General features: G+C 47.2%; 1 protein-coding gene across 3 annotated transcripts in view; it reads left to right on the top strand.

The window, feature by feature from the left end:
* Nucleotides 1-345: 345 nt before the first annotated feature.
* Nucleotides 346-21597, top strand: part of EPN2 (epsin 2) — an 80603-nt gene continuing 59351 nt past the window's right edge. For 2 of the 3 annotated variants that reach the window (XM_081162330.1, XM_081162328.1), the window contains exon 1: nucleotides 358-505. The gene's annotated coding sequence lies outside the window, so the exon portion shown is untranslated. Of the gene's footprint in view, nucleotides 506-21597 lie in introns of all 3 variants that reach the window. The other variant, XM_081162329.1, reaches the window with a different exon arrangement.

Here is a 21597-nt window from a genome sequence, read left to right as displayed (position 1 = left end):
GCGAGCGGCGCCCGGCGGGGTGCGGCCGTGCGGCGGGCTGCGCGCCGCACCCGGGGCGTCTGCGCGGGTCTGAGCGCGGCGCGCACGGCCCGGGGTGTGAATTTGCCAGGGTGTGTGCGGCGGCTGGGAGAGTGGGGACGCGAGTGGGCGTTGGGGGCGTTGCTTACGTTCTGGGGGGCTGCGGGGCAGCCGGGCGGTCTGCGAGGGGCCGTGGGAAGGTGCGGGCGGAGGCTGCAGGGCCGGGGCGGGGCTACAGGGCGGGGGCGGGGCCTGGCGGCGGGCGCGGCCGGAGGGGCGGGGCCTGGCGGCGGGGGCGGGGCCGGCGGGCTCGCGCACGCAGCCGGCGCGCCCCCTCCGGGCCGCCATGTTGGCTGGTGTGTGGGTGTCAAACGGAGCTGGACGCGGTGGCGGCGCCGGCGGCGGCTCTGCGGGCTCCGGGCGCTCCCGCCTCCCCAGCGCTATTGGCGGCCGTAGCTGTGCACCCGGCCGGCCCGGAGGAGCGGAGGTGAGCCGGGTTCGGGGCCCCAGAGCGCGGGCCGTCCTCCTCCCCCAGGGGGCGGACGCCCCCAGGTCACAGGCTCCCCCGGAGTCAGCCCCCAACCGTGCACCCCCGCTGCCCCAGCTGGGGGTCCCCCTTCTTTCCCACCAGACCCCGCCCCACAGGCTCGGGCGCGGCCCCTCTTTCCGCTGCAGGGACCCCCTCGCCGCGCGCCCCTTTCCCACCTGGGAGCGCTTCCTCTCACGGCCCCGGAGCCTGCCGCTCCCCGCGCTCCCCCTGGGGCCGGGAGCCCCTCTTGGCCTCGCCCTCTACCTCTCCGCTTGAAACGACCCCAGAGCGCTTTCCGCCCCCCGGGCCAGGCGCCCCTTCTCTCCGGAGCCGAGCCTGATCTTCCTGCCGCCCGGGTGCAGAGCCCAGACCCCATCCCTCCCGGAGCCGGGGGCGGGCTTCTCCGCGTCCAGGTCCCGCCGGGGGCGGGCTTCTCCCATCCAGGATCCCGGCCGGGGGCGGGCTTCTCCCATCCAGGTCCCGGCCCGACCCCGCTCTCCTTCGCGCGGCAGCGGCGCCCCCCTTCCGCTCCCGAGGGACCAGGTTCTCCCTCCCCGCCCCCCCCGCCCCCCACAGCCCAGCGGGGACGGGGGCGGCAGGGCCGGGCTCCAGCTGCCTTTTGTTCCGCGTGGGGCGGCAGAGACCCCTCCCGGCGGTCCTGGCCCCTCGGGCGGGCGGGTGGGTGCGTGGGGCCCGACGCCTCGGGCGGTTGCGTGGAAGGAGACCCTTCCTCTCGCTCGCAGTTGGGCGGCTCCCCGGCAGCCGAGCGTGTCGGGAGAAGCTGGTCCTTCTAGCGGAGTCCTTGCCAACAGGTTTTTGTCTGAGCCCTGGAGTTGGCCAAGTGGCTTTGCGGAAGGGGCAGTTTGCTCTCCCAGAAGCCCCAGCCGGGCCTGTGGAAGGCCGTTCCTCCGCCCGGAGCTCCGAGGGGGCCCTTTCACAGTTTTGCTGCCCTGGGGATGCATCTGAAGTCAGTGCTTAAAGAGAGGATGGGGCTTAACCATCTTTGGGATCAGATGGGGAAACTGAAGCCCAGAGATGCAAAGATTTGCTCGCCACACAGTGGTTCTGTGTCAGTGCTAGAACTAGAAGCTCCCTCTCCATGACATTTTAGAATATTTTTTTAAGATTTTAGATTTGATTTTTAGAGAGGAAGAGAGAGAAACATCCATACGTCAATCAGCTGCCTCCTGCACGCCCCGTGTCAGGGATCGAGCCCGCAATCCGGGCATGTGCCCTGACCGGGTATCGGGTATCGAACCACGATCTCCTGAATCATAAAGATCGATGCTCACCGGCTGAGCCAAGCCGGTCGGGACTCCCTTCTTTTATTTGTAACATTAACACCAGAAAATGGTCAGGAAAAGATGAGAAGTATGATTTCTTTATTTCCACGTCCAGAATATGTCTTGTAAAGAAAGGATTGGAATACGGGATTAAAATTATTTTTAAAAGTGAATTTTAATATCCATGCCCTCCTCTCCCTTTGCAACTCCCCCCCTCAGTTTACAAGTGCATCTTGTAGCTCTAGATACCAGATAACAGGTGCTTCCAAAATCATATACTGAGTCCTGCACAGCACTGATAATTAAGTTTTCACTTGTATTTAAACATCAAAAAGGACTACAGTTTATTTCTGAATAGTATTTGTTCCAGTGTTTGTGTTTGAAACAAGTGATTGTGTTTCAAAAGGCTTCTCATCTTTTACTTACCTGTATTTTTATTTTTACATTTTATAAGGTTTTATTTTTGGGTTTTTAAAAAATATATCTTTTATTGATTTCAGAGAGAGGAAGGGAGAGGGAGAGTGAGAGTTGAAACATCAATGATGAGAGAGTCATTGATTGGCTGCCTCCTGCATGCCCCTGACTGGGCGTTGTGCCCTGACTGGGAATCGAACTGTGATCTCCTGGATCCCAGGTCGATGCTCAACTGCTGAGCCACCTCCCGCTGGGCTATTTTTACATTTTAAAAGCTTATTTGTTTCTTTAGTTTTAATATTAGGCTAGTTGTCCTTACCAGTCTCACTGGGCTATTCTTTTGTAAGCATTGAATAAGATACTGGCTATTAAAGAGTTTGGTAAAGTGCAAATTACTGTAAGGCATGATTCAGGACTGCATTCCACAAGCCCTTGGGCCAGGAGCAAGTTTGGATTGTCCTGTGGGATGTACTCATCTCTTCTGGTTTACACAAACTTTTTGCCTTCCTGGACCCGGAGCTTGGCAGATAGGGAGTTCTGCGGAGAACTCTCTCTCAGCAAGGTGTATTGTGTCAAAGACCTATGTGAAGTGTGACGAAATGTCAAAATTTAAAGTAGTGATACCTACCTAGCACCCTGTATGCAGTCTTGAAAAATGACCCATCCTTTGTAGACATTCTCTATAGAAATACAGTTGTCTCTTTATGTCTTCCATAATATGGTGTGGATTTCCTGAGAGTTGGGATTCAGATGAGTCCTGCAACAGCATTTGAAAAGTTTTTGGGACTCTGATTTGTTTGAATGGCTTGGCTTTTCTTGAACTTAGAGGGTAGATGGCTGCAGCTTCCTCCACTTCTGCGCCTCCTCCTCTCTTCCTCCTCTTCCCTCCTTCCTTCTGCATTTCATCAGGAGGAGTGGCAACTTTCAGTTCTTTGTGGACTAAAGTGCTAAGAGATTTTCATGTGTGGAATTGTCAGTTACACTCTTGGGAAGCACATGAAAGTTTTCAAACGTTTTTGGCAGTTGTTCTCATTGTTCCCCAGAGCCTTCCTATTGGATTGGTGGGGTGTGGATGGCCATGGCAGTTGTCATTTTATGGCATGAGTGCCTGGTGACTCTGAGCCTTAGAGAAATAGAAGGGCTTGGATTTGGGAAATTTGAGGTTAGGGAGGATACAAGGAATTTTTTAGTTCTGCTCCCTGTTTTCTGCTGGACTTCCGACTCATGTCTTCAGTTTAAACAAACTTCTGTCAAGCCTTTGCCAGCCAACTCCATCAGTGTTTGGGCCCCTCTAACTCTTCTCTCTAACCCTCACCACCCCAGTCTGTTGGAGCACTTACACACTGTGTATCTGGGGCTCTTGTGACACTGTGACATCTTTGAGACCAGGGATTGTCCTTTCTTTACTTCTCCAGCACACACAGCTCAGTCTCTGACACATACATGATAGGTGCTCAGTAAAGGTTCTGGGGGCAGGGGAACAACCTTTTATTGATCTTACTGCAGGCTCCACTGTTCTGTCTTGTTCTTACAAAAACCACTGCTGTTTGCCCAGCAGTCATATGTCAGTTGGGTGGCTGTTATCCCCCTTCTGCAGATGAGGAAGCTGAGACCCAGGGGTTAAGTCATGTGCTCAAGGTCACACACCCAGTAAGTGATTGAGCTGGGATTTGAACAGGTCTGCTGGATTTCAAAATATTATTATACCTGTTACCTCATTTGAAAACCCCAATCTCACAGGAATGAAGAGACTTGCTTAAAGCCCTACTGCAAATTGACAATAGACTGAGTACGGTTAGGTGATGTAATTAAGATTGGTAAGGGTGGGAGAAAGCACATTTTATTTTTGCAGAATACCTTTTTGAAATGACTGTTTACTTCCATCTGTTCCAGTTTTTGAAAAGTTGACAAGCTTTCTGATAAGTTCATCGGTGGAATGTTCTTTGGTCTCAATTAGCTTGTTTCGGGTGTCTAAAAATAGAAACTTAGAAGACAAAAACAGTGAAATAAGTGCGTGTAGTTTAGTGTATTCAGTGACGTCCATTTATGGACTTGTTTGACCACACCTATTTTTCATTCAGGCTGTTAAGTTTTTGATGTCTTAAAGTGCAAAGCTGCCTGGCTGGGCGTGGCTCAGTGGTTGAGCATCAACCTAGGATCCAGGAGATCAAGGTTCAATTCCCAGTCAGGTCACATGCCTGGGTTGTGGGCTCCATCCCCAGTCTGGGGCCTGCAGGAGGCAGCCGATCAATGACGACTCTCTCATCATTGATGTTTCAACTCTCTCTCCCTCTCTCCCTTCCTCTCTCTGAAATCAATAAAGATATTTTTTTAAAAAAAAGAAAAAGAAAAGCTGTTATAACAGCCTTCGTGGTTTTTCTTCACATAAATTTTATTTTGTCTTCACATTGACACACTGATTCATGAGTGGAAAACTTGAGGTCCAGAGGAGAGGTTAGGTAACTTTTTTCCCCACCATCATCAATATTGAGCATTTATGGTGTACTAGGCACAATAGAACATACAAGAAAACATTGTCCCTGCTCTAGAGGAGCTTACATTCTAAAAGAAAAAATACACCTCTTTTAAAATGGTATTTTTTTTTTGGTGTTTTTGCAAGGTACTGAGGAAACAGCCTGTAGGGTGAGCTTAGGGTATAATTTAGCTTCATTATTTAAAGAAGAGAGGAAGTCCTAGCCGATGTGGCTTGGTTGGTTGAGCTTTGTCCCATGCAACAAAAGGCTGCTGGTTCAATTCCAGGTCAGGGCACATGCCAAGTTTGGGCTCCATCCCCAGTGGGGGGCATGTGCGGGGGAGATAGCCGATGGATGTTTCTCTTTCACATTGACGTCTCTCTCTTTCCCTCTCCCTTCTCTCTAAAAATCAATAAAAACAATTAAATATTTTAAAAATAAATAAAGAGAAAGGGGAAGGATTTTCAAGGCAGACAGTGACATTCAGGATAGGTAGAGTTCACAGGGAGGTAACACAATCTCATCACTAAGGAGAGATGTGCTGCAGTAAGTAGGACAAGGGAGAGAGTTTGTGGGATGCAAGCCAAGGAAGCAGGGTATCCGTAGACATTGAGTGGAGCTAGGAAGATCCTGTGGCCTTTTTCCAAGTACAAGGCCACCAAGTAGGATGGTTGGTGACAGGACAGAGGGCTGAAAAAGGTAATCCCGTGCACCTGACAAGTAGGAAGAATAAAGGACCAAAGTTGAAGGCAGGCTCTAAGAGTATCAAGAAATTTTTAAAAGTAAAAATGATTTGGAAGCACAAAACTTAACAGTTAATGCTACCCAGTGTCATGATGGGCCAAGGACATTGTGGCTTCTGAAGTTAGAAAATGCCATATACTACATTTCTAAATGGAACACATTACTTTTTTCCAGTCAGTCCCCCCACCTCTGAAAAAAAACCAAAACCCGCCAACCTTTTTTTTTCAGGGGATTCAGGGGGAGTCCTGTAGGACATGGTTGGAAACAGTAGTAGTTATGTTAGTAGCATTTTGTTGTTATGATAAACTTTGTGTTTATTTATTCATTTAATTTATTGGGGTGACATTGGTTAATAGCATCATGTAGGATTCAGGTGGATAAACTTTGTATTTAAACTTGGTAAAAACCCACTAGCTGCCAAAGGGGAATAAGGAATACATTTCCAAAAATGTAGTTTCCTTTAGAGACGTTTCAGAACCACAGGACTAATTTACATGAAAAGCTGTAGAGAAGCAGTTGGAAAGTCCATTCATAATCTTTTACTCCCCTTACGTGAGCTTAATACACATGTTCTGAACCAGTATGCTGAGATCGCTCATGAAACTTGCATCAGACGTTAAAGCTAGCCGTCGGCTCAAGTTATTTCCCTGGTGTAACTACTTTTAGAGCACATGCATGTTAGGCAAGTATAAAAAAATAATTACTAAAGCAAAAAAATTTAAAAAGCTAAAAAAAGTTAAATACATGAGTTTTTGGTTTTTGGTTTTTGTTTTACTACTGTGCTTGACATGCATGAAGTAATGGATGTCAAGCAGTTCCTTTTACTGTATCTTCATGTGTACATTTGCTCTTAGGTTGCCTAAAACATTTAAATACAAATAAAATGAGTGTAGCAAAAATAATGAAAGCAAACAGCAGGTAACTTTACAAATAATGGGATGTGAACCGTTTCTGCCCATATCCAGGGTAGGCTGGGGCAGAACTAAAGGACCCTCTGCAGCTGTAGTCACAGGTGTGCTCATGGAGATGAGTGTTTCACAGACACCCATGTGGTTCAGTGTGCATTGTCCATGGGAAATCCACTCCTTCCACAGCCTCTGACTGCTCCAAGAGTTTAGGGAACTTTTGAGGAACTGGCACAGCCAGGAGACAAACCCAGGCCTGTGTGATTCCCAAACCTGGGTTCCTCCTATTCCACCAGCTCCTTTAGAAAGCCCTACAGTATAATGTGCTCATTTAAATTCTAGGATAAACTTGTGATCTGAAAATCACCACCAACTTTATTTAGAAGGCTGGGAGTTGTGAATGAAGAAATTTCTGTCTTTCTCCTGGTATTATATCTGTGAAAACACTGAATGCCAAGAATTTAGGGGACAGTTGAACTGATAGATGCTAGATTTATGGTTTGATTAAAAAATAAAGCAAAAAGACTTGCCTCCTTGAACCAGATCTGCAAAATTATTAAAATGCTTCCTGTCTGTGCTGTTGGATTTTTTTTTGGTGACTCGGTTCTCAGCACCCCCAGGTACTGGACCCTGCTTTGTGCCTGGGCACAGAGAAACGTCCTGTTGGTCTTGTTCCAGGCAGTGTCTAGGCTGTGCTTTCAAGCCCTCTGGAGACAGAATGGGTAATTTATTCTCCTTCTATACAAAGCAGTACTAGGAATTGGGTGCACACAGGGCTGTAAATGAAGGGACTCCCCATTTTCTTTTCAGGGCAACCCGACTGATAAATGGAGCAGGGAAAAGCACACTGATCCATCATGTGGATTTAAAAGCATTTATAATTAATCACTTCTAAGTATAGGATTTATCCTTCCTCACACTCCCACCCCTCTTAAAGTAATGTCATCATTCCACCCTGGTGGCTCAGTAGCTGAGAGCACCAAATGGTACAGACAATTTGGCTACAAAGGCCATGCGACAGATGGCTTTGGAATCTGATTGGGTACATATTGGCCTCCTGGCTGTGGGGCTTTGAACATTGTAATCACTGAGCTGCGGTTTCCTCATCTCTAAAGTGAGGCTAATAATAACCACTTGGCAGCAGAGTGGTGGTGGTGCTCAGAGAGCCCGTTAGACACATTGCTGGGCTCTGCCACCAGAGTTTCTGAGTCTGTAGGTGTGGAGTAAGCCTGAGAGTGTGCATTTTTCAACCAGTTTCCTGGTGGTACTGATGCTGCTGTCTGGGGACCAGATTTGAAAACCCTAGCCCAGAGGACTGAAGAGAAGGTGTGTAAGGGCTCAGCACCAGCAGTTCCTTTGTGCCCCAGACATGCTTCTGAGTTGCTCAGAAGATGGTAGCATGGCACTTGGCAATATGGTTTTTCAGAGATGTTTCCACCTTATTCTTACGTGGTTATAATTTGGACTGTGGTTACAGGCATTATCACTCTGTGGGCTAGTCTGGATGTTTTCCTTAATGAAAGGATTGTAAGACGTCAGTGCCCTTCTGAAGAAGCAGTAAATCTAGGATTGTTTGAAAATCCAGTTCACTCCCACACACAGAAGTTCACTGTCAAGGCTTTTTAGATAAGCAGCTGGGAAAGGGCCCCGTGTGGTGTTGGGCAGTGAGGGAACTCCCACAAGGTAATTAGGAATGGCCGCTGGCATTAATGGAAGCCACTCCTTCCCCCTCCAACAATTCAGATTCATTTAATATTCTTTGGTCTTTACAGTTTTGAGAAAATTTTTTTCCCCTCCAGTAGTGATGTTAGCTCATCCATGAAAAAAACATGGGGTGGGGGGTGAGACTCATGGTTTTAGGATGTCTCCTGTGTGTTAGTCCCTATGCTACTTTGTTTATGCACAGTATTTAACTTTCATCATGATCCTTCAAGGCCTGTCACCATTTCTCTTTTTGATATGCGAAAACTAAGGCTCAGAGGGGTTCTGCAGCCCAAGGCTACACCGTCCAGAAGTGCCCCCCTACCCCCCACTGGTATTTGCTGCCACCTGGGTGAGATTCAAAGCCACATTATTTCTTCCACCTCACTCTCTGGCCATTTCAGTGCCACTAGGGCCTCCCTGTTCCCTCTCTACAGCCCTGAGAAGAAGGCATCTCACTGATGAGCAAGCTGAGGCTCGGGTCAAGTTTGCTCATATGCAGCCATCCTGAATTCAGTCCCACACATGGCAGATTTTGGAGCCTCCTGAAGCTTTTTCTATGACAACATCTCACCTTCCTATCCAGGGCTACAGAAGTAAATTCTAAGACCTAAAGCTGCCTAGATGAGCACAACAGGGACCTGGGAGGACCCCAGTTGGGTTGGCTGGGAGGAAGTCTTTGTGGGCTTGTAAGGTTTTTTTGTTTGTAAAACTGTGTTAAAATAATTGCCCAAATTGCTCTTTGGAGAAATGGGCCATTTCTTTTTAGTCTGTAATCCTGAAGCTCTGCACATTGGTTCTGTAAACATGACACGTGGACATTAAGGACTAAAAATCCTTTGGTAATGCTATTGTTTAAATGTGATCAAATTCATACAGAAGAACTTGATAGTCGTAAACAGTTACATGTAAATAAAAATATAAAGCAGCCCCTTCCTCAGTAAGCGGTTAACGCGTGCCTTCTGATAAATGGGTCGCTTTCTGATCTTACAGTGTATGAGATGGCTGAGGTGTGATCACTTTCCCAGGGTTTGGAAATTGCCTGCAGTTCCCAAGCCAGGGTATGGTAAACAGCTATGTGTCTGTACCTGCCCTGCACTCTTGGAGGCCCTGGAGGTTTGGACTTGAATGTGTTGTTTCGTAAACTCTTTTAAGACTGCAATGAATAAATCATGAGAGCTGAGGTTACTCTTCAGTCTTCCCCCTTCTCCTCTCACCCCAATAGTCATAGCAGTACAGGAACACCCACAGGGCTGGAGAGTCATAGCAGGTCCTCCCTGAATGCCTGCTCGATACCCAGAGCTGCCCTGGGTATAATAACTATAATCTGGATCCGAAAACTTGGTAAACATGAGCAGAGAAATAATTGTTATGCTCCTTTGTGAAAAGCAGTCTGGTTGATGTAGAATTATGAGCATCACATCAGAAGGCAATGCCATGCAGTAGGACAGCATATTTAAGATCTGTCAGTTATGAAAATACGCAACACATGGCCTGTAGAGTCAAAACGATGGGTGTGAGATGTTGTGTTTCTTGGAACCAAGAACTTAGTCTATTTGAGAAGACAAAGGTAACAGGGAGAAGATAGAATTGGAGCTGGACAGGAAATAGTTTCAGAAGTAGAAAGCAGATGGGAAGGCATTTCAGATTGAGGGAACAGTGCGAGGCAGAGCTTGGGGTGGACTTGGGCTGGTGCCTGCGTGCATGTGGGCTGTGTACTCGGTGCAGGCTCCAGAAGCAGCTCTGTCTGGTGGGTGTCTGCTGGGAGCAGTGAGGACCCAGGTGGCAGAGGCCTTGGGACTTGGGGATGCTGGCAGTAGGGAGCTCAGGTGTTTGGAGAGGGGCCCTCTGGAAGGGGCCTTGCAAAGTGGCATAATTTCTGTGGGTAAGGCCCTGGCCAAGCTGGCTTCCTGAGTCTGGAGAGGTTGCAGTTCTGGAGACAGCACAGGAATGTGTGTCAGAGTGAAGGGAGGCCAGAGTCCGGGTCTGTTTGGGGAGAGGTGAGGGCTTCAGGGCCTCAGTGCTCCCTGGGAAGTGTGGATGCGACACCTTGTGAGCCTGCAGCTCTTATCTTTGGGTCTAGTTGTAAACCCCATGGCCCGGAAAGCTTTCTAAAAATGCCTGTGATGGGTCCCCACTCCGGACCATGGAGGTGTGAACCAGGAGTATTTTCTGAAGTACTCCAGATGATTCTGATGGCTTGTGTGGGCTGAGAAGCTGAACTGTGTGCTCAGAGCAGCCTCTGGGAGTGTCATGGGTTAAAAGGTAGGAAAAAATTGGAGCCAGAGAGACCAAGAAGCCTTTGCAATAATGAGGTATGTATGGCTGCTGGGGCCCTGAGGACTGTAGAGTAACTGGGTGGCTCCAGAAAAGAGGGAGGGGGTGGCAGGAGAGGTGAAATCAGATGGCTACCTGGGCTGAAGTCTGCCTTAGCAAACAAAGAGTATAAACTGTGACCCGCCTGTTTGGAAATCCTCCTTCAGCTTGATTTTGTGGAGCAGGGCACAACAGGTTCTTGTCTGTACATTTAGGCCTGCAGCCAGGTTCCTTCCTGTGCTCCTAATTGTAACCACTGCGGCAGACACTACTTGTAAAATTTAAAACTACATTTCTTTAAAGTAATTATTTTAAGATAGTTGTAATTTAGAGTTGCTAATTTAAATAGACTCACTTGATTAAAGATCAGAAGTGAGGTTTTACCTAGCGCATTTAATAAATATCACAGTATCATAATTTATAATAGTTACAGAAAAAGTTAGTTTATAGACCAATCCATCTGTCTTTATCTAATGTTTACTGAGCCCGTATACATTATGTGTTATAGTCTCGGAATATATGGTGATAAATTCCTGCCCTCAAGTAGCTTATGGTCTGCGGAGAGTGGCTCCTGATGTAGGGACAAATAATGTCAGCTCCTGGAGAGAGAAGTTTAGAAGGTGGTATCAGACACTGAGAATGAACCTGGTGTCAGAGAAGGCTTCAGAGGAAATGATCTGTAAGTAGAGTCTTGAAGGAAAAGTGAGAGTTCTGGGGGACAGAGCTGGGAAGACTGCAGGTGGAGGGGACAGAGCTGTGTCAAGGCCTGAGGGAGAGGTGCCAGGCTTGGGCTGAGCAAGGAGGAAGGGCTGGACCTGGGGCGGGGGCCCAGCCACAGGCGGACCAGGCAGGACAGGTGGAGAGCTTAGTGAGATTTGAGTTGGGCTGTGGTTTTCACACAATCTTTCGGGGGCAAGTGAGCAAGGACCTGGGTCCTTCGCTCTGCTTCTAATTAGAGCAGTTCTGCTCTGATCTGAACGTGGGGAACTAACGTGAGCTTGTTTGTAAAGTGTTCCTCTGCTGTTGGAAAGAAATCAAGGTGATCTCATTGCATTGGGTGCTGGGGATCACTGGGCAGGAGGGTGCCCTGTGGGAGGGACTGGAGGCTTCCCAGGGACCTGAAGAAGCTCCCACTTCTTACTGCTTGCATGAGATGGTGTAGCTGAAAAGGATTGTGTTCCATCATCCACTCTGGGTCAATTTCAGGTCCCAGGGTAGTGTCTAGGCAGTGTGCTGATGCTGTAGCCACTTGGGGACAGGACTTACAGGCAAGCGTTTTTTGTTTTCCAGAAACCCCTGGAGAATTTTATAACCCGTCTGTAAAGGTAAGGAACCGAGGCGTTAACTTGGAAGGCATGTCATAGAGAGTGTGACAGGCTCTGGGCTGGGTACCCAGGAGAGGACCCAGCCCTCGGATCTCCTCAGTGTGGGCTAGACAGAAGTTGCCCATGCCTCATCCAACCCACAGATGCATTTTGTTTGGGCTGTACTGTGCCTCTTTTTAAAAATTAAAATTGGTTGCTAGATTAGTTTCCTGTGGTTGCTGTCACACATTACCACAAACACATGGCTTAAAACAATGCAGTTCTATAGGTTAGAAGTTCGGCGCTGGTCTCACTGGGCTAAAATCCTGGTGTAGCCAGGGTTGCAGTCCTTGTGGGGGCTCTAGGGGAGGATCCGTTCCCTTGCCTTTTCCAGCTTCTAGAGGTCATCCATGTGTCTTGATTTGTGGCCCCTTCTCTCTTCAAGGGCAGCAGTAGCCAATCCTATCTTCCTGCCGCATCACTTTGATGCTGACTTTTCTGCCTTCACGTCCGTGTTTAAGGACCGTTGTGATTACCTCGAGCCCACTGAATGATCCAGGGTCCTTTCCCTCTTTTTTTCTTTGCTAATCCTCACCTGAGGATATTTTTTCCATTGATTTTTAGGGAGAATGGCAGGGGTTGGGGGGAGAAACATTGATGTGAAAGAAACATCGATTGGTTGCCTCCTGCACACATCTCAACTGGGGCTGGAGATCAAACCTGCAACCCAGGTATGTACCCTTGACCAGATTGAACCTGCAACCCTTCATTGTGCAGGCTGATGCTCTAATCACTGAACCATACCAGCCAGGATCTCTCCCTCTTTTAAGGCCAGCTGATTAGAATCCTTAATTCCATCAGCTACCTTAATTCCTCTTTGCCATATAACCAGGGATATGATGTGGACATCTTTGGGAGGCCGTTGTTCTGTTTACCACAGTTGCCAACATGAAAATTAGGAGATCTTACATAGCAATTCAGACGTGCAGCTTCATTGACAAATCAGAACATTTGGCAGCTGGGGGCCTGCACTGTTGCTTGGCAACACTGGGTCAGCTCCAATGTTGGCTGCTGTCTCTGGATAGGGTTGTGTTTACCAGTTCTCCAGAGCCCCCGCCCCTCCCATGGTGCCCACCCATTTTCCTTTATGGCCTGGGCCCTGCTCTGGGGACCCAGAGCCTTATACAGAGACCAGTCATGCCAGTGTCCAGCATTCAGAGTGGTTGAGCTTGCTTACCACCCTGTTCAGTTCCCTCCTCCTTGCCCTTGTGCCCCATCCCTGCCCCCAGATCCGTTTCCCACACCCTCCTCTACCTGGCATACACCTGTCCCTCTCCATGCCCTTCTTCCTGACCCAGGGCCCTACATTCTAAGCATCTCTGATACTACCTTAGGTGGTATTGTTGGTATCACTCCTTGTTTCCTGTCCCTTCCTTTGCTGGCATCCAACGCTTATGCATTCTGTTATCTTCCATGTTTTGTGTTGGCATTGTAAAAAGCAAGTCTTTATAATGTACCTTTGGCGCATGCATAGTATCCATCAAGAGTCAGGATTGCACAACAAGCGTTGAGTCGAGTGTGTACTATGTGCCATACACTTTCCTAGACAATAGGAAATTATTTAAAGATACCTGCCGCCACCCCCCCCCCCCCCCCCCCCGCAAATCTAATTCTAGAAGAGGGAGGAGGGGAAACAACAGGCAATTGCAGTATTAACCTCCTGCATCTAGGGGGAGGGGCTGGCAGCATGCTGCTTCCTGGGACCCTGGTCTGAGGGTGAGCTGGGTCTGCAGTGGTCAGGGGTTCTGGGGGCTCTGTTAAAGGCATTTTGGTGAAAGATTCCCTTGTTTCCAGACATTGGTCTAGGTCTATCGCCTAGACCCCAGGTGATAGCTGAATTTGGGGCAGGCATCTCAGAGGCCCAGATAGCAGATTGGTTTGCTGTGTGGACTAAGCTAGACACCTCAGTGTGCTGCTGTCTGGCAGTCTGAACTGGCACCTGGTGACTTACCAAGGCCCCTTTGGAGTGGCCTCTTGTGGATATGCCTGCCCTGGGTGACCCTGCACACTGAGGCTCAGGTGAAGGGCACCAGGTCGAGTCACTAGAGTTGGATAGTTTAAGTTTTTATCTAGCATGTTAAAGATCTTTGGAAGCTTGCTTGAAAACAAAGCAAAACTTTTCATTATGGAGGATTTCTAACATAAAAATAGAATAGTTCGGTGAACCCCATCACTCAGCTTCAAAAGTTTTAATCTAGGTTCCCCCTTCTCCCATTGGATTTTCAAAGCAAATCCCAGACGTCAGAGATGAATTCTTCACTGTGTATCTCTAACAGATATGGACTCTTTGGAAACTTTTTTAAAGTCGAGACTGAGCCCGAGCTGGGTTGGCTCAGTGGTTAGAGCGTCGGCCTGTAGACTGAAGGGTCCCGGGTTCAATTTTGGCCAAGAGCACATACTTCGGTTGCAGACTCCATCCCCAGCCCAGGTCAGGGTGCATGCGTGAGGCGACCAATTAAAATGTCTCAAAAAATACCCGCGGGTGAGGATTAAAAATAAATCAGTAAATAAAGTTAGCTCTGACTGCCAGCAGTCCTCCTTCTGATGGTAACATGTTCTGGGCTGAAAGCTGATTTTTTTTCAGTTATGGATTAATCCTTATAAAAAATCTTGATTTAGGTTGAATTTTATTAGCATTTATGTTAGGGCAGAACAATGAACATTGTGCTATTTTAATTTTTTTACTATAATATAAAATTTGCCATGGTAAATATTTTAAAGTGTAAAAATCTAGTGGCATTAGTACAGTTACAATGTTGTGCAATCATCACCACTGTCTAGTTCCAGAGCTTTTCATCACCCCACAAGGAAACCTGTACCCACTTAACAGTCACTCCCTACACCCCTCATCCCTCAGCCCCTGGTGAACACTAATCCACTTCTGTCCCTATGGATTTGCCTATGTTGGACATTTCATCACATGTCTGATGTCTTTCACTTAGCATAGTGTTTTCCAGGTTCATCCATGTAGTACTGGGTCAGTACTTCATTCATTTTTTTTTTTTTTTTTAAATCCTCACCTGAGGATATTTTTTCCATTCCTTTTCAGGGAGAGTGAGGGGAGAGTGAAGGAGGGAGGAGGGGATCGATGTGAGAGAGACACATCGATTGGTTGCCTCCTGCCCTTGTCCCTACCAGGTCCGGGGTCGAGCCTGCAACCGAGGTACGCATGCCCTTGGCCAGAATCTAACCTGGGACCTTCCGTCCGCAGGCCAATGCTCTAACCACTGAGCCAAACCCCCTAGGACGGTAGTCGCTACTTTAACTCATCAGTGCTTACTTTGAAATGTGGTGATGTGCATGGATCAAAAAGAAAATGTCACATGTGCGGGAGCAGGAGGGTGATATACTCTTGATTTCAACACACACATTTAAAAAGAACTTACTACAGAAATGTAGTGTGCATAACAAAAGTACGGAGTATATGCTGTCAGTATGTAAGTGGCTCAGAGGTCTCTTCTAGTTTTGTTTTTCATGGCCATTAGGCCTGCCTAATAGGCTGACTTCTCGGGGACCAACCCTGTTCTTAGACCTGAGAGACGGCAGCTGCGTGTCTGAGGGTGGTCAGTGGCCTTTTTGAGCACTGGCATCGAGGGAAATGCTTGGCAGTCTCTGGGACTTTGCTCCCTTCTGAGTTATGGGGACAGATTTGGTGTTCTTAGTGTTTTCCTGACAGTTATGACAAAAGAGCTTGTTTTCTGGAATACCGAGTCAGTGTCATTATTTACATAGTCAGTAAAATAGTCTGTGCCCTTGTGTTTTCATGACAGCTTGCAAGGGTTCAGAATGGCAGGTTAGGTACATTGTTATCAGTGCGGAAAATGAAGTACATTTGGTAACATGTTTTATTAGAAGTTTATTTCCAGCAAGGAGTTTGCAGACAGCCCTACATAGCTCACTGCAGACTTGTGGGCACCCTTCCCAAGGCTGCTATGTGGAGTGAGAAGTGGCTGTGTGCCACTTCTTAGGTGGTTATAGTCACGGTGTTGGAAAGCATACTCTCCACTGCATCATACCGTGTGTCCCCTCTTGGAGGGCGTGAGGGAGGCATTCATCTCGGGTCCCAGGACAAGGAGAATCTTCTGCTGTGACTCTGTTTATTGGTCTTGTACATCAGCAATTTTCAACCAGTGTGCTGCAAGCATTTTTATTTATTTAAATATGTTTTTATTGATTTCAGAGAGAGGAGGGGAGAGAGAGAGAGAAACATCAATGATGAGTCATTGATCGACTTCCTCCTGCATGCCCCCAGCTGGGGATCAAGCCCACAACCCTGGCATGTGCCCTGACCAGGAATCGAACCCCGATTTCCTGGATCCTAGGTTGATGCTCAACTGCTGAGCCATGCTGGCTGGGCCTTCAAGCATTTTTAAAATATCCAGTACCTAACTATTTAGTCAGGGCACTGACCTCTTTTCCCTTAGATTGTCAAATAAAAAAAACGACAGTCAACACAACAGTCACCATCCAGTGTTAATGAATCAAAATTATACCTTTTTTTTTGTCAGGTCAGCAAAAAACAATGTATTTTTTGGTGTGCCGCAGAATTTTAATAATTAGTTCATGTGTGCCACAAGGTGAAAAAGGTTGAAAATCACTGTTGTAGACAGTGACTCCTCTTTGCTTTGGCCACCAGGAAGCTCAGCTCTGAACCAATAGTTTGTCCTAGCTCTAGTGTGGCCTGCACTTTGGATTCTAACCTTGTTTTCTGGCTTTGCTTTTTTACCCCCTTATATTTCTCATTGCCTGTGTTTTTTCATTTACTTGCCTTTCATTATGTAGCGATCCAGTGGATTTCTGTAAACCAGTGATTCTCAACTTGTCTACTTTAATCAGAATTACCTAGGGAGATTCTTTTATAAAGTGCCAATGCTTGGTTCCCACCACCTTATGTTTTAATTGTTCTGGGATGGGGCTGAGCATAAGTATGTTTCCAAAGGTTCCCAGAGATTCAAACACATGCCTAGGGCTAAGAACCGATGTTTTAGGCCATTTCACATCTTTTTAGCAACAAGGAAGTTATAAATAGATGAAAAAAGGGAGCCTGGTAGGATAGCTGACCTAAAGCACAGCAGTCTGAGTTGAGAGAAACTGAGTAAAGAGGATCATGTAGCTTCCAGTGGTTTTCTGGATAGTGGAACCAGTGGGAAAGCTCTGAGGGGCTCCTCTGCTTGGCCAGAACCACTGAAGCCTCAATTCCTAGACTGGGGTGGGGAAGAGCAACTAGAAATTTTGCTCCGAAGGCCTCTGGCCTGCTTAGTGGTAGTACAGCTTTGTAACAAGGTCTTCTGAGCTATATAAGTCCCCTACTTAAGCGTAACACCATTTGCTATAAACTATAGAGAAGATCCAGTGTATAAAAGAAAATTTAAAACATGGTCTTTGCAACCAATCTGATACCTCCTGCACTTTACAAAAGCACTCTCCCTGCTCTAAAGAGAAAACAGGAAATTATGAAAGAAAACACATTCTTTCTTGATTTAAAAGCATATATTTTATTGGCAGAAGAAAATGGCAAGAAGCATAAGAAATCACTATGTAACTTGACTGGAAGTTGTTGGTCAGATTTTAACATTTGAAGAAAGTAACAAATGTTTCTTTAAAGAAACAAAACCAAACCCATTATTTCCCACCCCGTCCCTTACAAAAACAAACCAGATTGTTTTCATTTAGTTCTTTTGCCTTTGAACAAAAATCTTCTTTTTTCTTCGCCATCTGATTATCAGTAGTTTCCAAAGACTATTGTTAAAGGCAGATCTACCAAAATAGATTATGTGCAATGTAGTATTTCCAGGGTGATTTTCTTTTTTTGTACTGTCTCATGGAGAATGTTCAGGATGCCTGTTTTAATGGTCATCAGAGGAACTTTAGAAAGTTCTTTCTCTAAGTTGTTTGTTTAGTATCTGGGGTTTTCATGGCCCGTGTGGCCATCCTGGATGGCTCAGAGCTTTCCCTTGAATGGCTGTGCTGGGAAGAGGTTGGCTGCCACCTTTGATTTGTCCCCTTCCCTCTTGCTGTAGGTGGTGGGGGTCTGCAGTCCAGGAGGGAACTCCTCTAGGAGAGAGGCTTTGCTGGATTGATAGGGTCTATTAACAAGTTGGAAGTGAGGGAGGGAGGAGGAGACCCTGACCCTGGGAAGGCTGTTGGTGCTGGTGCTGAAACAGGAGTGTGGAGACGAAATGGTCTGGTGGGAGGATGATTCGGAACTGGATGATGGAGCACTGCATGGACGTCAGAGACTTTCAGAGTGGGGTGGACTGGCTCCTTGGGCCCAGTCACCTAATGCTCTCTGGGCTTCAGTTTCCCCATCTAAGATAAATGAGAGAGTAGGACTATGTGATATCCAAGTCCTTCCCTGTGCCAAAATGCATTGGTTCTTTCTTCAAACCCTTCCATTTTTAGGTAAGAGCAGCATTCGAACTGGCAGGTGTTGAGTTGTTTCTGAATGTATCTTTCCCTCTGGTGAAGTTGGGTTGGGTTGGGTTGATTGTAAGTTGATAACAGATAGTTATTGCCTCTCCTTTCAGGAGTCTTTAGAAGAGAAAACGGGCCAATTCCTCAGGAAATATGCTTGCCTGAGACTCACTAGCTCACTCTGATTCAACCCAGAGAGCTAGTCCAGGCTGTAGTTCAACCTGGTCATTTTAGGGTGACTCATGTCAACTGATGGTCATTGCCGCCAATTCAGCGCCAGCAGGAATCCCCCATTTGGGGTGCAGTGAAGAAGGAAACTTTATTCAGTGCAAAATAGCTCAACTGTGATACATCAGGGCTGTGAAAATAGTACGGCTGTGAGGCAGCCCTGGGGCCAGGCCCCTCTTTGGCTAGGCAGCTCTGCTCTGCTGTGCTCAGTTCTGTGCCAGCTGCTCTGGTGAGACAGCTTCAGAATTTTAGCTCAGCAGAGGAGACAGTCTCCAGTCTTTGGTGGGAAGAGAACTGCTCTCTCAGAGCCAGAGGGGAGCTGGCTTATATAGGTAGATGTCCCCACCCCCGGTCCCTGATTGGTCTGTCCTCATACAAATGGGGACTCCAAATCCTTGCAGTTTGATTGGTTTGAAAGGCACTTGCCTGATTGGTCGGAATGGAGATGGTCTGACTAGGTGGTGAAAATGTTGATGGGGGATATAGCTGCACAGCTCCAAATGGATGGGGAGAGTCTCAGGCCTACTGGTTGAAGTAGGATTCCAGGAACTGTTTATAAGGACTGGCTCAGGTGGCAGGAACACAGTGCAGGGGGGCAGTTTGGCGCAGGCTTCTCCCTGAAGTGCACTTTGTGTGAGAGGCCTCTGTGTAGGAATGACTGCTAGACTGTTTTTTAAAATTGGAGCCCAGTTAGCCACCAGGAACCCTTAGTAGGTTTCTTTTTTTCTCAGGGTCTATACCCATGACATGTCAATTTCTAGTAATTTCCTTCTGGGTTCCTTGGCAGTGGTCCTGCTGTTTTCAGTGTTAAGTGCAGGGCCTGGTAGTGGTGGCCTTTGAGTGAAGTACATCAAATGAGGTCATATCTATGTGCCTTGATACACTACCAACTGGTGGATATTTAAAAAATCCTTTCAATAGAAATTCAAAGGGCACTATGAGGGATTTTTTTTTTCCATTTGGAAGAAAAAATTGATTTAAAACTTGAAAAGGGAAAACAAATGTCTTCTTTAAAAGAAAAACTCATTCTTTAATACATTAGTTTCTGAATCAACCTCTCAGAAATAAGAGATTTTTTAAAAACAAAGTGCCTTGTGAGGCTTATGGAAGTGTAATTTAGAATTGGTCAGCCTAATTCTCTCCTTTCAGTAGGTGATATGGAAATACGGTCTTGCTGTTCTTGTTAAATGTAAGTGCAGTGCCTTGTTGATTGCCATCTTCTGAGCACTGAGTCACTGCAGAGAGAAATTTCCAGACAAATGAACATCACCCCGTTGAGGACCAAAGCCTTTCCTTTCCACTTGTAGCTTTTGTTTTTTCCTCTCTACACTCTCCCCGTTTCCTGACTTCTCACGAGGCTGGGCGGTCTGGACTGGCTTCCAGGAGAAGGGCCAAGGCGGCCTGCGGTGAGACGATGCGACTGCTTCTGTAGGTGGGCTTTCGACCTCGCCTCCCCTCGCCCTTGAATGCTTGGAGGAAGAGCCCAAGTTCTCTGTTACCGGCATCCAGGGCCCCTCCCTGTTTGACCTGTTCTCTTCTCTTCTAGCTTTGCTCTCACTGCTTTCTCTCTTTACTTGTCAAGCCGGGTACTGGAACACGTTTTGCCTGCTGTTTACCTGCCTTGGCTGTCCCTTTGTGTGCTCCTGGCCTGTATGTACCCTTTAGGCTTCCATCTTAGGGTGTCATCCACCTGGATTTTTCTGTTCCCCATGGGCTGTGTCACAGGAGCTCTTTGCAGCCAGGGTTGGATCTGATTGATATGCATCCCCCAGCACTGTGCCACTGCCCAGCAGGTAGCAGTGCTTAGGACATGCTTGCTGCACAAGTGACTGCTCAGAGCTGCTTGTTCCCCTCCTGGACCCTGCCCCTGATGATGGATTGGAGAGACAGACCTACTCAGGGCGGCACTGGTTTGGAGAGGCAGGTAGGGGAGTTGTGCCCCTACCTGTGGGCAGTGCAGGGAGGAAAGAGGTGCCAGGAGAAAGACAAGTCAAACCAGCCAGATAGCGGGTTGGATGGGCGTGTGGACAGCTGGGGCACTCCATTTACAGCCTCCCAGGTGTGAAGTCTAAGGGGCCTGGAAGGGACAGACACAGGACTGTCTGGTGGTTTTGGGCCTCTAACCCTTGAATGCTCTGACACAGATTGACAGGAGGAAGGAAAGGGAGAGCTGGGCCCTGGCTGGGTAGCTCAGTTGGTTAGAATGTCGTCCAGATACACTAAGGTTGTGGGTTGGATCCCCCATCAGGGCACATACAAGAATCAACCAATGAATGCATAAATAAGTGGAACAACAAACTGATATGCTCTCTCTCCCTCTCCCCCTCTCCCCCTTCCCTTCCTCTCTCTTTCAAAATCAATAAATAAAAAATTAAGAAAAGAAAAGAGAGAGTTAGGCTCACAGCTATGCCTGTGCTGCTCACAGCACTGTTGTCTGAGACCCATTTGCCAGAGGCTTTTATGTGGCTTTGGTATATATATTTTTTAATGAACATGGGACTGTGTTTTTAAATAATGCTCTTTTGAATATGCAATGCATTCACATAGTTCTAAAATGAGAAGGTATTCAATTATACTTTGTGAAATCTTACTCATGACCCTTAGTCTCATCTGCCCATCCCCCCTTCTCCCTGATAGATAACCCTTTTTAGTAGTTTGAGTAGCTTTCCGGTGTTTCTTTGTGCAAATAAAGCAAACATGAATTTATATTCCTGTTTCTTCCATTTTGTAAAATTAAAGACAGCACACTGTACCTGTACACACTGTTAACACCTTACTCTTTTACTACCAGCGTAGTCTGGAAATTTCCCATGTCGGTATGTGGAGAAGCATTAACACTCTCTCTTTCAGCTATTAGTATTGTGAAGTTGTTCCTTTTGTTTTGTTTTAAATCCCATCCCCTTTACAAATGCATTTGGGCATGTTTCCAATATGCTGTTTCCTAACATACCTGCAAGGAGTCTTCTTGCCTCGGCACTGTCTCCCACATGTGTAGGTAGATCTGTAGGGAGCAACCCCCAGGGACATTGGTGGGCCAGAGGGGAAACACATTTGTAATTTTGATAGATTTTGCCAAATTGCACTCCATGGGATGATTCCATTTTCACTCCCACCAGCAAGTATGAGTGCCTATTTCCAGTCTCACCAGCAGGTGTAGTCAAAAGTTTGGATTTTTGCCAACCTGACAGGTGTCAAGATTACATATAT

Source organism: Miniopterus schreibersii, assembly GCF_964146895.1.
Source record: "Miniopterus schreibersii genome assembly, chromosome: 16".
Lineage (NCBI taxonomy): Eukaryota > Metazoa > Chordata > Mammalia > Chiroptera > Miniopteridae > Miniopterus > Miniopterus schreibersii.
Note: the sequence above shows the minus strand (reverse complement) of the source record. Positions and strands in the feature narration are given on the sequence as shown.